The following is a 16,629-nucleotide window of genomic DNA, read 5'->3' on the forward strand; positions in this document are numbered from 1 at the left end:
CAATTTTCTTTTCCATTCTTCTGTATATTATTCTTGTAAGCAGCTTCGATGCATGAGCTGTTAAGCTGATTGTGCGATAATTCTCGCACATGTCAGCTCTTGCTGTCTTCGGAATTGTGTGGATGATGCTTTTCCGAAAGTCAGATGGTATATCGCCAGACTCATATATTCTACACACCAACGCGAATAGTCGTTTTGTTGCCACTTCCCCCAATGATTTTAGAAATTCTGATGGAATGTTATCTATCCCTTCTGCCTTATTTGACCGTAAGTCCTCCAAAGCTCTTTTAAATTCCAATACTGGATCCCCTATCTCTTCTAAATCGACTCCTGTTTCTTCTTCTATCACATCAGACAAATTCTCACCCTCATAGAGGCTTTTTATGTATTCTTTCCACCTATCTGCTCTCTCCTCTGCATTTAACAGTGGAATTCCCGTTGCACTCTTAATGTTACCACGGTTGCTTTTAATGTCACCAAAGGTTGTTTTGACTTTCCTGTATGCTGAGTCTTTCCTTCCGACAATGATATCTTTTTCGATGTCTTCACATTTTTCCTGCAGCCATTTCGTCTTAGCTTCCCTGCACTTCCTATTTATTTCATTCCTCAGCGACTTGTATTTCTGTATTCCTGATTTTTCCTGAACATGTTTGTACTTCCTCCTTTCATCAATCAACTGAAGTATTTCTTCTGTTACCCATGGTTTCTTCGCAGCTACCTTCTTTGTACGTATTTTTTCCTTCCAAACTTCTGTGATGGCCCTTTTTAGAGATGTACATTCCTCTTCAACTGTACTGCCTACTGCGCTAATCCTTATTGCTGTATCTATAGCGTTAGAGAACTTCAAACGTATCTCGTCATTCCTTAGTACTTCCGTATCCCACTTCTTTGCGTATTGATTCTTCCTGACTAATGTCTTGAACTTCAGCCTACTCTTCATGGTAGTGAAAGGATTAAGCAGTTCCAATCACAGTGTTTCTATTGAGTGGTTCTGCAGATTTCCAGGAATTGGAAAACAGATGTTGTGAGGTTGGTAGAATTCTAATGGCACAGTACGTAATACAGATTGCTGAACTATGGACGTGGGAGTCTATTGTATCATGTGGCAAGGAAGCAAGACTGACATAAGCGTGAAGGGTGCGATAGCCAACATCAGTTTGAAATGAAATCATTTTGGGTATTAGGACGTGTAGTTTTGGAACTAAATCCATTATTAAGACCGACGTTTCTATAGTCTTTGCAGTGGTCCTCTTCAGAGGCAGAGCCAATTTTTCTGTGGTAACACTACGAGTTGTTTTTAATGATAGTAACTATCTAGGTAAGTGCTGCATGAAACAGCCGTAAGTCCTTCGTTCAGGGTAAGATTTATAAAAAAAATTTGCAGTGTACTGTCCGCACATCTGTGGGGAGTTATGCTTTGGTGGAAAAAGGTCGCTCCAGCAATTCGAGTTGTATTGATTGTACACCACTCTCCTGTTTTTACGTCATGCAATAGCTCTTGACATAGTTGATAAGGATATTCAGAACCCGAACACTGGCTGTTGTGAGGGTTCCAGAACCCCTTGAAATACAGCAGTGCCTCATCAGAAAAAAGTCAACCTCTCCATCATGCACAAATGCAACAGCCAGTTGCAGATCAGACTTCGACTATCAGTTTCTGAATCACTCAGCCGATACAACACCGTTACAATGAATGTTTCTGCTTGTATTTGTGGACAATGCTGTGAAGCGATATATCAGTGGTGAATAGTCCAATAGCTTCTTACACGCCGGCCCTAACTCGTCAGAGCTAGCCTGTCAGAGGCTGGGTAACTGGCTGCAGGATCAGCGGCGATTGCACCCTCTTTCCCAGGTACTGTATCTACCTAAATCAGAACACAGCGCTAGGGTCGGACGTGAAACACACTGCACTTTTTCGGAGACATGAAAGAATCTGGTGGAGCCCGATGGGCTGTGATTCGCCACCTCAATGGATGACACAGGTGTTCCGTAAGAATCAGACACTGAGACCGCCAGAGCGAAGTTCTTCCACCGTAAGAGCTTGGTGAGTACGTGCATCAACATGTGTGTAGACCAAAAGTATATGGACACCTCTGCGTAATGTGGAATAAACGACTAGTTGCTACGAGAGAAAGACCCGCCAGCAAAAAAGAGGCGAGGACTATTGTCAGTAGTGAAACAGTAACAGCAGAGTGGCTCCCTGACTTGGAATGTGGACAGTCATAGAATGTTGCCTAACAAATTCATCAGCGACATTTCAACCCTTACAAAGGTTTCCCAAGAAGATAGTTTGTGACGTAATTGGAGACGCGAAGGGGCAAGGCCAGGCAGACCTCGAGTACTGGCGGACATCGAGCTTAGTGTGGTTGTAAAAAATCGCATGAAATTGCGGAGGGAATCACTCGTGAGTTCCAGTGTGCTACCAGCAGCCCAACTACCACACTCTCAGTTCTTAGGGAGTTAAAAAGAACAGCTCCTCGAAAGCCACACGTTTGTGTAGCCAGTGCTAAGCGACGCTTGATGTGGTGCAGAGGATAAACGCCACTGGACAGTGGATGGTTGGAAACGAGTGGTTTGGAGTGATGAATTACGCTGTAACCCATGGCAGACTGATGGAAGGGTTTGCGTTTGGCGAATACCTGGAGAACGCCACGTGCCATAATATGTAATGCCAACAAAAAAATGGTTCAAATGGCTCTGAGCACTATGGGACTTAACTGCTGTGGTCATCAGTCCCCGAGTACTTAGAACTACTTAAACCTAACTAACCTAAGGACATCACACACATCCAGCCCGAGGCAGGATTCGAACCTGCGACCGTAGCGGTCGCGCGGTTCCAGACTGTAGCGCCTAGAACCGCTCCGCCACTCCGGCCGGCGTAATGCCAACAGTGAAGTACGTAAAAGGTGGTGTTGCTGTATGTGGGCATCTTTCGTGGTAACGTGTGGTCGCTTTATCGCGCTGAAGAAAACGCTAAATGCGGAAAGATAAAAATATATTTTACAGTATTGTATATTGCTAACAGGCAACGGCGTTGCCGCAGTGGATACACCGGTTCCCGTCAGATCACCGAAGTAAAGCGCTGTCGGGCGTGGTTGGCACTTGGATGAGTGACCATCCGGGCCGCCATGTGCTGTTGCCATTTTTCGGGCTGCACTCAGCCTCGTGATGCCAACTGAGGAGCCACTCGACCGAATAGTAGCGGCTCCGGTCAAAGAACACCATCATAACGACCGAGAGAGCGGTGTGCTGACCACACGCCCCTCCTATCAGCATCCTCAGCTGAGGATGACACGGAGGTCGGATGGTCCCGATGGGCCACTTGTGGCCTGAAGACGGAGTGCTTCATATTGCTAACAGCAACGGAACATTTTGGAGATAATAATAACGTGTAACAGCATGAGAATGGACAATGTCATAAAGCAGTGGGTGAAGCAATGGTTTGTAGACAATAGCATTAATGTAACTGAGTGGCCTGGTAGAGTCTAACAGTAATACCATCTCTGGTTTCAGCTCTCGAGGAAGAATAGTCTGCCATTTCTCCACAGACATTCAGATAACTCACTGAAAGTGTCCCAACAGACATCAAGCCATCATAAGGTGAAGGACAGACACACCACTTATTAATTCGCCCGATAGGCGTCCGGATACTTTTGACCACTTTGTGTATCTGTCACTTAACAATATTTCTCTGATTACCGACAACGAGTTGAATCTCTATGCGTCCATTACACGTAATGTCTTGACTAATCCGGAGCACATCGAAACCAAATCGATCTCTTTCTACAATGTACCTATCACTGAATCAATCATCACTTTCCTTCCCGCACATATGCGACGAGTACGTTGTTTAATACCAAAGTGAAGTGCAACAGCGAAAGATGATACATTTATTACCCAATCTACATGTTGCTGATTCCACAAAAAATTGATCCCTTTCTGAACTACCTAGTGAAAGGCACTTTGGGTAAGGCGCTAGACGTGCGTTGGGCACAACTGGGGTCAAATCACTAACGTAATTTAGGTTTTCCGTCGTTTCCCTAAATCGTAACAGCAAATAGCGTGTCGTTTCAATCCCCATCTTGTCCGTTCCGAGCTTATGCTCCGTCTCTAATGATAACCTCATCGACGAATCTGACGCTCTTCACCCGTTTCTAAATATTAATTACGGTCACATGAGACATGAGTTTTCAGTAACTGGTATTTGAATGCGAAATATGGGAAAAAATTTCCAGCTAACGCTGTTTCCTCCGTTCGATGATATCTGATATTACCTGCTCGTATGGTGTAATGTGATGTGCGCTATCTTGCTAGACAGGGAGGTGAGCTAAATTCCAGATCGGATACGCACGGCGAATTGACAACTGTGGGCTTGTACACCAGCCAGTCTGTGGGTTTTAGGCGATTTCCCACGCATGTTTATGGAAATGCTTGACTGGTCCCCGACGCCCGCCACAGAATATACGATACACAGTTAAAATACTATCACACACACAATGAAATTTACACTTTTCAAAGACGAAGGGCGCACTTGACTTCCCACCCTTGGGTTACTTTGACAACTGTGGCGTCAGGAAGAGCATCCGACCACAAAGTTAAGGGGAAAAAAAAGTTTTCCTAATTCATCGGATCCCGCACTAGACGAGATAAACGCTACAGAAACAAGACGATAGTTGCTGACGTACCTGCGAAAAATTGGCATCTTTAATATTTAGCTATAACACAAAGCATTTAAATTGAGGTTACATAATTCTAGATGGCTTTAATGATCTTCGTGGAGAAATTATTCATCCGTGTGTTGCCTATACGGAGGCTGTTGGGCCTGCTTTCATGCGGTGATGACGAAATAATTGTCAGAGCTCCCGCAGGCCTCACAGGTATGCTTCATTGTGTTAAACACTTCTGCAGAGTAAATAATAAAACCTGTGAAACAAGCTTGCAGTTATTTTCGTCCAGCACGTCTGTCCTTGAGCTTATAATAACCGACTGCCTCAAGTGGTGACGTAGATTCACGCGAAGCGCAGTTCGTGAGTGACGTCTGCTGTTTTCACTTTGCACCATCACCGCCACAGCCGGCGCAAGAGGAAGTGCTGCATTGACGTAGGACATGTCCATTCAGCATCTGATAATTATCTCTTCATCTCATGGCATTTACTTTTAGTAGGACATAGGCGACGCCTTTAGTAACACAGAGAAATCCCACCGTGTAACTAACGACAGAAAATCGTGTTGTGGGCTTTCTGCCGTCACATAATCGAACAGTGCCATAAATAAACTGAGTGGTTAAATCACAGGAAGGGTTGACGTGTTCGATGTGCCATGACTAACGACAAAATGTTGCAGCTAGATGTTGCACATTGTGACCACCTGCTCGAGTTCTCGGCTGGACTTATTATGCACCGACGTTACGCCTGTTACCAGTTAACCCTGATGTTCAAGGAAACACATATGCCCCATATCCTACTTCTCGATGTTCTCTGCAAAGTAAAAGTACTACGTTCAGTTTCACAGTCTCAGTTTTGCATGGAAGGCAGAACGATCAATAAAAAGCTGGTTGTTGTTGTTGTTGTGGTCTTCAGTCCTGAGACTGGTTTGATGCAGCTCTCCATGCTACTCTATCCTGTGCAAGCTTCTTCATCTCCCGGTACCTACTGCACCCTACATCCTTCTGAATCTGCTTAGTGTATTCATCTCTTGGTCTTCCTCTACGATTTTTACCCTCCACGCTGCCCTCCAATACTAAATTGGTGATCCCTCGATGTCTCAGAACATGTCCTTCTTCTAGTCAAGTTGTGCCACAAGCTCCTCTTCTCCCCAATTCTATTCAATACCTCCTCATTAGTTATGTGATCTACCCACCTAATCTTCAGCATTCTTCTGTAGCACCACATTTCGAAAGCTTCTATTCTCTTCTTGTCTAAACTATTTATCGTCCACGTTTCACTTCCATACATGGCTACACTCCATACAAATACTTTCAGAAACGAGTTCCTGACATTTGAATCTATACTCGATGTTAACAAATTTTTCTTCTTCGGAAACGCTTTCCTTGCCATTGCCAGTCTTCATTTTATATCCTCTGTACTTCGACCATCATCAGTTATTTTGCTCCCCAAATAGCAAAACTCCTTTACTACTTCAAGTGTCTCATTTCCTAATCCTAAGCTGGTTGTGAGTCTTAATAATCTTCGTAATTTATTGAAGTTTTTTCCTCTACATATTTCTCACAGTTATGAATGCTGCAACTTAAGCGCTAACATTGCGCCATACTAAAGCACAAGTAGCATTTACGAGGCATGTCGTAACCCTAACGTATACTATCAGCCTGTGTCCTTCCTCTCTTTCAGTGGTGCACTCGCTCCATGGTTAAAACAGTTATCACATTTTAACATATTTACGAAGACCACTAACAAATTTACAAAATTATGTTAAATAGAAACAACAAAATTTTAAAAAATATTTGAAACTCGTTGCGCCATTCTCCAAGTATCATTAGCAGCCGCGGTGTTCACAAGATCCAGAAAGGATAGAACGGAAAATTGGAAATTTGTGTTAATGTCTTATGGAACCAAACTGCGGAGGTCATCGGTCCCTACGCTTACACACAATCTGACTTAAACTAACTACGCTAACAACAAAACACACACACACCCATGCTCGAGGGAGGACTCGAGCCTCCGACGGGGGATGGGTGGGTGGGGGTGGGGGTAGCCGCGCGGACCGTGACCGTAACAAGACCCCCTTGACCGCGCGGCCACTCCGCACGGCCGTTAGAACGACGTATTTCGATAGATACTGCGACAGATGGCAGTATCGGCAACTGGTGGTGCAGGCAGTAGGTCATGTCACACACAGTAAGCTTATGCATTTGTAAATATAATGGCATCGAAATATTAGTCGACTTGTGGGTGCGTTATAAACTCATTCTCGACTGAATGTGTTAGTTTACGAGCCTAAATGTCATCATTTGCGGGAAGTTTTAATTTTCTGCTTTGGCATGAACGAATCTGTGGCTGAGGCTCATAAAATGCTGGGTAAGTCACCCATTAGTGGGGTGAGGCACCTATTGGTGAAATAACATGCAGAGAATGGGTCAACGCAACAAGAACGGTTATTCTGACGCAGAGGACCGCCGTGGCGGTGGAAGAGAGAAGGTTTTCGAAGGTACTGAAACCGATGGTGACAATCACACGAGATCTAAAGCAACTGATAAGTGTGAGTCGAGCACTGAAAGACAAACGGCCGTGACACAGCGATAGATATGGAAAGCTGATTTTTCACCTTGACAGTGCTCGACACCATGTCGCAAAACTCATCGAAACATACTTAGAAGCGTTGAACGGGAAGTTCTACTCCAGACGACATATCTTCCAGTTGTTGCTCCATCTGGCTAACACGAGTTTTGATCTGCGGCACACGGCCTGACAGATCAGCATAAAAATGGTTCAAATGGCTCTGAGCACTATGGGACTCAACTGCTGAGGTCATTAGTCCCCTAGAACTTAGAACTAGTTAAACCTAACTAACCTAAGGACATCACAAACATCCATGCCCGAGGCAGGATTCGAACCTGCGACCGTAGCGGTCTTGCGGTTCCAGACTGCAGCGCCTTTAAGCGCACGGCCACTTCGGCCGGCTGACAGATCAGCACCTCTGGTCATATGAACAAGCGTAAAATTGTATCGGTTCAAGGATCTTCCCAACAGATGGGCACTTCTTCCACCTCGGGATCCGTATGCTGCCAGAAAGATGGGAGAAAGTAGAGGCTAGCGATGGCCAGTACTTTGCATCGTAATTTGTTTTTAAATTTTTCACAATAAAGCCTCGAACATCGAGAAAAAAATGGCGAAAGCAAAGTTGTAGACCCAATACATTGATCATTTTTATGTACGCTGCTGTGCTAAACTTAAAGACGAGATACATAAAGTTACGTAACATATTAACTACCCAGTGGAAGCATGTTGCTAGTGTTCTCCTGGTCGTGCACAGGAAGTTGGACCCCATATGACGTGAGATCAGCGTGACTCTATCGCCTAATGTGGATGGCCTCGCAATACGAGGCACTTGAAAGAAAGGGGAAAGGCAGTATGTGTCAGTCAGCGAGCACTTACGGCGCGCTGAGGTGATGTTCTTCATTAAAACATGACCAAGAGACAATATTTGGAGGACTTCACACACGGAAGAATCATTGCCACCTAGAAAAAGGACAAAGTGTGACGACTGTAGCCCAAGAAAAAATATCCTATTAAGAACCTTGTCCTGCCTTTTGCAACGCCCAAGGAAACATCATATCACGGTGACTTCAGTGAAATTATTCTCCTTGAATAAAAATGTTATTTTTCGTCGTCTCATTGCCTATTTCTTTCACTTATAGGGGTTGGACAAAAATATGCAAAAACCGAGAGAAATGCATGCTTGGACATAAAAGCAGATGATAGCCAAGCCTGAAGGTTGGCACGTTGATGATGACGACAATATAAAATAAACTACTACAAATAAACGCAAAACATGTCTATTTAAAACAGCAGATAAAAATTCGCTTGGTGCATTCCTTAGAGACAGTCTCCTTTCTATTCATGCTAATTACTCTACCGGCCATTAAAATTACTACACCACGAAGATGACGTGCTACAGACGCGAAATTTAACCGACAGGAAGAAGATGCTGTGATACGCAAAAGATTAGCTTTTCAGAGCATTCACACAAGCTTGGCGCCGGTGGCGACACCTACAACGTGCTGACATGAGGAAAGGTTCCAACCGATTTCTCATACACAAACAGCAGTTGACCGGCGTTGCCTGGTGAAACGTTGTTGTAATGCCTCGTGTAAGGAGGAGAAATGCGTACCATCACGTTTCCGACTTTGATAAAGGTCGGATTGTAGCCTATCGGATTGCGGTTTATCGTATCGCGACATTGCTGCTCGCGTTTGTCGAGATCCAATGACTGATCGCAGAATATGGAATCTGTGGGTTCAGGAGGGTAATACGGAACGGCGTGCTGGATCCCAACGGCCTCGTATCACTAGTAGTCGAGATGATAGGCATCTTATCCGCATGGCTGTAACGGATCGTGCAGCCACGTCTCGATCCCTGAGTCAACAGATGCGGACGTCTGAAAGACAACAACCATCTGCACGAACAGTTCGACGACGTTTGCAAAAAATGGTTCAAATGGCTCTGAGCACTATGGGACTTAACTGCTGTGGTCATCAGTCCCCTAGAACTTAGAACTACTTAAACCTAACTAACCTAAGGACATCAAACACATCCATGTCCGAGGCAGGATTCGAATCTGCGACCGTAGCGGTCGCGCGGTTCCAGACTGTAGCGCCTAGAACCGCTCGGCTACTCCGGCCGGCGACGTTTGCAGCAACGTGGACTATCAACTCGGAGACCGTGGGTGCGGTTACCCTTGACACTGCATCACAGACAGGAGCGCCTGCGGTGGTGTACTCAACGACGAACCTGGGTGCACGAATGGCAAAAACACATTTTTTCGGATGAATCGAGGTTCTGTTTACAGCATCATGAAGGTCGCCTCCGTGTTTGGTGACATCACGGTGAACGCACACCGGAAGCGTGTATTCGACATCGCCATACTGGCGTATCCCCCGGCGTGATGGTATGGGGTGCCATTGGTTACACGTCTCGGTCACCTCTTGTTCACATTGACGGTACTTTGAACAGTGGACGTTACATTTCAGGTTTGTTGCGACCCGTGGCTTTACCCCCCATTCGATCCCTGCGAAACCCTACATTTCAGCAGGATAATGCACGACCGCATGTTGCAGGTCCTGTACGGGCCTTTCTGGATACAGAAAATGTTCGATTGCTGCCCTGGTCAGCACATTCTCCAGACCTCTCACCAACTGAAAACGTCTGGTCAATGGTGGCCGAGCAACTGGCTCGTAACAATACGCCAGTCACTACTCTTGATGAACTGTGGTATCGTGTTGAAGCTGCATGGGCAGCTGTACCTGTACACGCCATCCAAGCTTTGTTTCACTCAATGCCCAGGCGTATCAAGGCCGTTATTACGGCCAGAGGTGGTTGTTTTGGGTACTGATTTTTCAGGATCTATGAACCCAAACTGCGTGAAACTGTAATCACATGTCAGTTCTAGTATAATATATTTGTCCAATGAATACCCGTTTATCATCTGCATTTCTTCTTGGTGTAGCAATTTTAATGGCCAGTAGTGTATGTAAGTGTAGACCAGATATGACTCAAATTCAAAGATACAGTATCGACAGCAATAGATAGATTCTTACCGCATAAGTTAATAAGAGACGGGACTGATCCACGATGGTACACAAAACACGTCAGAACACTGTTGCAGAAGGAACGAAAAAAGCATGCCAAATTCAAAAGAACGCAAAATCCCCAAGACTGGCTAAGTTTCACGGAAGCTCGAAATTTAGTACGGACGTCAATGCGAGATGCTTTTAATAGTTTTTACAATGAAACATTGTCTCAAAGCATGGCAGAAAACCCAAAGAGATTCTGGACGTACATAAAGCACCCTAGAGGCAAAAAAACAGTCAATACAGTCACTGCGCGATAGCGATGGAAATGTTACCGATGATGGTGTCACTAAAGCGGCGCTTCTAAATACAGTTTTCCGCAATTCCTTCACGAAAGATGATGAAGTAAATATTCCAGGATACTAAACCAGAACAGCTGTTGGCATGAGTGACATAAAAGCAGATATCTTAGGTGTTGCAAAACAACTCAGATCACTTAAGAAAGGCAAGTCTTTCGGTCCAGATGGTATAACAATCAGGTTCCTTTCAGAGTATGCAGACAAAATAGCGGCTTTCTTAGCAATCATATACAACCGATCACTTGACGAAAGGTCTGTTCCTAAAGACTGGAAAGTAGCACAGGTCACACCAATAACCGAGCGAGGTGGCGCAGTGGTTAGCACACTGGACTCGCATTCGGGAGGACGACGGTTCAATCCCGTCTCCAGCCATCCTGATTTAGGTTTTCCGTGATTTCCCTAAATCGTTTCGGGCAAATGCCGGGATGGTTCCTTTGAATGGGCACGGCCAATTTCCTTCCCAATCCTTCCCTAACCCGAGCTAGCGCTCCGTCTCTAATGACCTCGTTGTCGACGGGGCGTTAAACACTAACCAACACCACCACCACCACCACACCAATATTTAAGAAAGGAAATAGGAGTAACCCATTGAACTACAGACCCATTTCACTGACCTCAATTTGCAGTAGGATTTTGGATCATATGCTGTACTCTAACATTATGAACCACCTTGAGGAAAATGACTTATTGATACATAACCAACACGGATTCAGAAAATATCGTTCTTGTGCCACACAGATAGCTCTTTATTCCCATGAAGTAATGAGTGCTGTTCGTGAAGGGATCTCAGATCGATTTCATATTGCTAGATTTCCGGAAGTGACTATTAATCAAATTGCGTGCATATGGAGTATTGTCTCAATTGTGTGACTGTATTCGTGATTTCCTGTCAGAGAGGTCGCAGTTCGTAGTGATAGACGGTAAATCATCGAGTAGAAAACAAGTGATATCTGGCGTACCGAAGGTAGTACCATAGGCCCTCTGCTGTTCCTGTTTTACGTAAATGATTTAGTCGATAATCTGAGCAGCCCTCTTAGATTGTTTGCAAATGATGCTGTGATGTACCGTCCAGTAAAATCATCAGACGATCAATTTCAATTACAAAATGATCTAGAAAGAATTTCTGTATGGTGCGAAAAGTGGCAATTGGCACTAAACAAACAAAGTGCGAGGTCATCCACATGGGTGCTAAAAGAAATCCGATAAATTCTGGGTATACGACAAATCGCACAAATCTAAGTGCTGTCAATTCGACTAAATACCTAGGAATTACAATTATGAGCAACTTAAATTGGAAAAACCACATAGATAATATTGTGGGGAAGGAGAAACAAAGACTGCGCTTTGTTGGCAGATCACTTAGAAAATGCGACGAACCCACTAAAGAGACAGCCTAAATTACACTTTCTGTCCTCTGCTGGAATATTGCTGCGCGGTGTGGGATCCTTACCACGTACGATTGACGGAGAACATCGAAAAAGTGCAAAGAAGGGCAGCCCGTTTCGCAATAGGGGTGAGAATGTAACTGACATGATACGCTAGTTGGAGTGGCATCCACTGACAGAAAGGCGGTTTTCTTTGCGGCGAGATCTATTTATGAAATTTCAATCACCAACTTTCTCTTCCGAATGCGAAAATATTTTATTGACACCCACCTACGAGGGAGAAATGATCATCATAATAAAATAAGAGAAATCAGAGCTTGAACGGAAAGATTTAGGTGTTCCTTTTTCTCACGCGCCATTCGAGAGTGGAATGGTAGAGAAGTAGTATAAAAATGGTTCAATGAACCCTCTGCCAGGCACTTGAGTGCGAATAGCAGAGTAACCATGTAGATTGAAACGGTACAGTAGTTTCCGCTCTATAAGCAGCAGGTTTCGCTGCTCGCTCGCACCGAGAAATACAAACAGAGGCGGCACTGCCGCCAATTTTATTGCACGACGCGGCCGGCGGCGGGTGCAACAGAACCCATGTGGACGGATGGAAGGAAATGTGTCAGGCTTCATAATACGTATTTATATGTGACGTGTATTATGCATTTCTAGTACGTGAATGTGAATCTGTACATGAACTTTCCTCATCCTCCCCACACCTTTCCGTAAAGCGTGGACAAATCTTAGTTGGGAAGTAGTTCTGTAGTATAGTAGTGCCAACCTCACTCCTGGGTAGGGGATCAGAGAGACATCACAGGCAGGTAAAAAGTCAAAGACGTTCCAGTGTCACAAGATTTGGGGTGGAGAGGTTGGTCACAGCCAAGTGGTTCGACCATCCCCTCCACCGGGGCCCAGGAAGACCTCTGGGTGCCCGCCATATTCGAGGAGTGTTACAGAAGACAGGTAAGTGAGCAGACGTGCCCTCAGTGCGTGTGTCTCAATGTTCAAGCATGGAAGAAAGGTATCTGAATATTTGTACTTATTCTTTTATTTCCAGCTTCGGATTGTGTAAGGAAATGAATGTTCTCGTTTAATTTCGGAAATTTGACCCCTTGTGTTAATGTATCTGGTCCCCAGTTTGCCCGTTATCCTCCTCACGTATTGGATGTCCTATGTAAAATATTGGGAGACTTTGGTGGTATATATTTGGCCAACGCAATTCCGTCTTGCCAGTAGAAATGTGCGTGCAGATTAGTATATAATTTTTTTTTGTCATCAGTCTACTGACTGGTTTGATGCGGCCCGCCACGAATTCCTTTCCTGTGCTAACCTCTTCATCTCAGAGTAGCAGTTGCAACCTACGTCCTCAATTATTTGCTTAACGTATTCCAATCTCTGTCTTCCTCTACAGTTTTTGCCCTCCACGGCTCCCTCTAGTAACATGGAAGTCATTCCCTCATGTCTTAGCAGATGTCCTATCATCCTGTCCCTTCTCCTTATCAGTGTTTTCCACATGTTCCTTTCCTCTCCGATTCTGCGTAGAATCTCCTCATTCCTTACCTTATCAGTTCACCTAATTTTCAACATTCGTCTATAGCACCACATCTCAAATGCTTCGATTCTCTTCTGTTCCGGTTTTCCTACAGTCCATGTTTCATTACCATACAATGCTGTACTCCAGACGTACAACCTCAGAAATTTCTTCCTCAAATTAAGGCCGGTATTTGATATTAGTAGACTTCCCTTTGCCAGAAATGCTTTTTTGTCATAGCGAGTCTGCTTTTGATGTCCTCCTTGCTCCGTCCGTCATTGGTTATTTTACTGCCTAGGTAACAGAATTCCGTAACTTTATTGACTTCGTGACCATCAATCCTGATGTTAAGTTTCTCGCTGTTCTCATTTCTACTACTTCTCTACTACCTTCGTCTTTCTCCGATTTACTCTCAAACCATACTGTGTACTCATTGGACTGTTCATTCCGTTCAGCAGATCATTTAATTCTTCTTCACTTTCACTCAGGATAGCAATGTCATCAGCGAATCGTATCATTGATATCCTTTCACCTTGTATTTTAATTCCACTCCTGAACCTTTCTTTTATTTCCATCATTGCTTCCTCGATGTACAGATTGAAGAGTAGGGGCGAAAGGCTACAGCCTTGTCTTACACCCTTCTTAATACGAGCACTTCGTTCTTGATCGTCCACTCTTATTATTCCCTCTTGGTTGTTGTACATATTGTATATGACCCGTCTCTCCCTATAGCTTACCCCTACTTTTTTCAGAATCTCGAACAGCTTGCACCATTTTATATTGTCGAACGCTTTCTCCAGGGCGACAAATCCTATGAAAGTGTCTTGATTTTTCTTTAGCCTTGCTACCATTATTAGCCGTAACGTCAGAATTGCCTCTCTCGTCCCTTTACTTTTCCTAAAGCCAAACTGATCGTCACCTGGCGCATTCTCAATTTTCTTTTCCATTCTTCTGTATATTATTCTTGTAAGCAGCTTCGATGCATGAGGTGTTAAGCTGATTGTGCGATAATTCTCGCACTTGTCAGCTCTTGCCGTCTTCGGAATTGTGTGGATGATGCTTTTCCGAAAGTCAGATGGTATGTCGCCAGACTCATACATTCTACACACCAACGTGAATAGTCGTTTTGTTGCCACTTCCCCCAATGATTTTAGAAATTCTGATGGAATGTTATCTATCCCTTCTGCCTTATTTGACCGTAAGTCCTCCAAAGCTCTTTTAAATTCCGATTCTAATACTGGATCCCCTATCTCTTCTAAATCGACTCCTGTTTCTTCTTCTATCACATCAGACAAATCTTCACCCTCATAGAGGCTTTCAATGTATTCTTTCCACCTATCTGCTCTCTCCTCTGCATTTAACAGTGGAATTCCCGTTGCACTCTTAATGTTACCACCGTTGCTTTTAATGTCACCATAGGTTGTTTTGACTTTCCTGTATGCTGAGTCTGTCCTTCCGACAATCATATCTTTTTCGATGTCTTCACATTTTTCCTGCAGCCATTTCGTCTTAGCTTCCCTGCGCTTCCTATTTATTTCATTCCTCAGCGACTTGTATTTCTGTATTCCTGATTTTCGCGGAACATGTTTGTACCTCTTCCTTTCATCAATCAACTGAAGTGTTTCTTCTGTTACCCATGGTTTCTTCGCAGCTACCTACTTTGTACCTATGTTTTCCTTCCCAACTTCTGTGACGGCCCCTTTTAGAGATGTCCATTCCTCTTCAACTGTACTGTTTACTGCGCTATTCCTTATTGCTGTATCTATAGCGTTAGAGAACTTCAAACGTATCTCGTCATTCCTTAGTACTTCCGTATCCCACTTCTTTGCGTATTGATTCTTCCTGACTTACGTCTTGAACTTCAGCCTACTCTTCATCACTACTATATTGTGATCTGAGTCTATATCTGCTCCTGGGTACGCCTTACAATCCAGTATCTGATTTCGGAATCTCTGTCTGACCATGATGTAATCTAATTGAAATCTTCCAGTATCTCCCGGCCTTTTCCAAGTATACCTCCTCCTCTTGTGATTCTTGAACAGGGTATTCGCTATTACTAGCTGAAACTTGTTACAGAACTCAATTAGTCTTTCTCCTCTTTCATTCCTCGTCCCAAGCCCATATTCTCCTGTAACCTTTTCTTCTACTCCTTCCCCTACAACTGCATTCCAGTCCCCCATGACTATTAGATTTTCGTCCCCCTTTACATACTGTATTACCCTTTCAATATCCTCATACGCTTTCTCTATCTGTTCATCTTCAGCTTGCGACGTCGGCATGTATACCTGAACTATCGTTGTCGGTGTTGGTCTGCTGTCGATTCTGATTAGAACAACCCGGTCACTGAACTGTTCACAGTAACACACCCTCTGCCCTACCTTCCTATTCATAACGAATCCTACACCTGTTATACCATTTTCTGCTGCTGTTGATATTACCCGATACTCATCTGACCAGAAATCCTTGTCTTCCTTCCACTTCACTTCACTGACCCCTACTATATCTAGATTGAGCCTTTGCATTTCCCTTTTCAGATTTTCTAGTTTCCCTACCACATTCAAGCTTCTGACATTCCACGACTCGTAGAACGTTATCCTTTCGTTGATTATTCAATCTTTTTCTCATGGTAACCTCCCCCTTGGCAGTCCCCTCCCGGAGATCCGAATGGGGGACTATTCCGGAATCTTTTGCCAATGGAGAGATCATCATGATACTTCTTCAATTACAGGCCACATGTCCTGTGGATACACGTTACGTGTCTTTAATGCAGTGGTTTCCATTGCCTTCTGCATCCTCATGTCGTTGATCATTGCTGATTCTTTTGCCTTTAGGGGCAATTTCCCACCCCTAGGACAAGAGAGTGCCCTGAACCTCTATCCGCTCCTCCGCCCTCTTTGACAAGGCCGTTGGCAGAATGAGGCTGACTTCTTATACCGGAAGTCTTCGGCCGCCAATGCTGATTATTTATCAAAATGTAGGCAGTGGCGGGGATCGAACCCGGGACAGAAGACGTTTTGATTATGAATCAAAGACGCTACCCCTAGACCACGGGTCTATGTAGTACATAATATACCCGAGCTATAAGTTTCAAAATTGTAATATCTGGTAACTGGAACAATT

General features: G+C 44.2%; 1 pseudogene; it reads left to right on the forward strand.

Moving 5' to 3' along the window:
• The first annotated feature begins 3,024 nt into the window (after window positions 1–3,024).
• LOC126459537 (5S ribosomal RNA) lies at window positions 3,025–3,142 on the forward strand (annotated as a pseudogene).
• Window positions 3,143–16,629: the final 13,487 nt, after the last annotated feature.

This window comes from Schistocerca serialis, chromosome 2, assembly GCF_023864345.2.
Source record: "Schistocerca serialis cubense isolate TAMUIC-IGC-003099 chromosome 2, iqSchSeri2.2, whole genome shotgun sequence".
NCBI lineage: Eukaryota > Metazoa > Arthropoda > Insecta > Orthoptera > Acrididae > Schistocerca > Schistocerca serialis.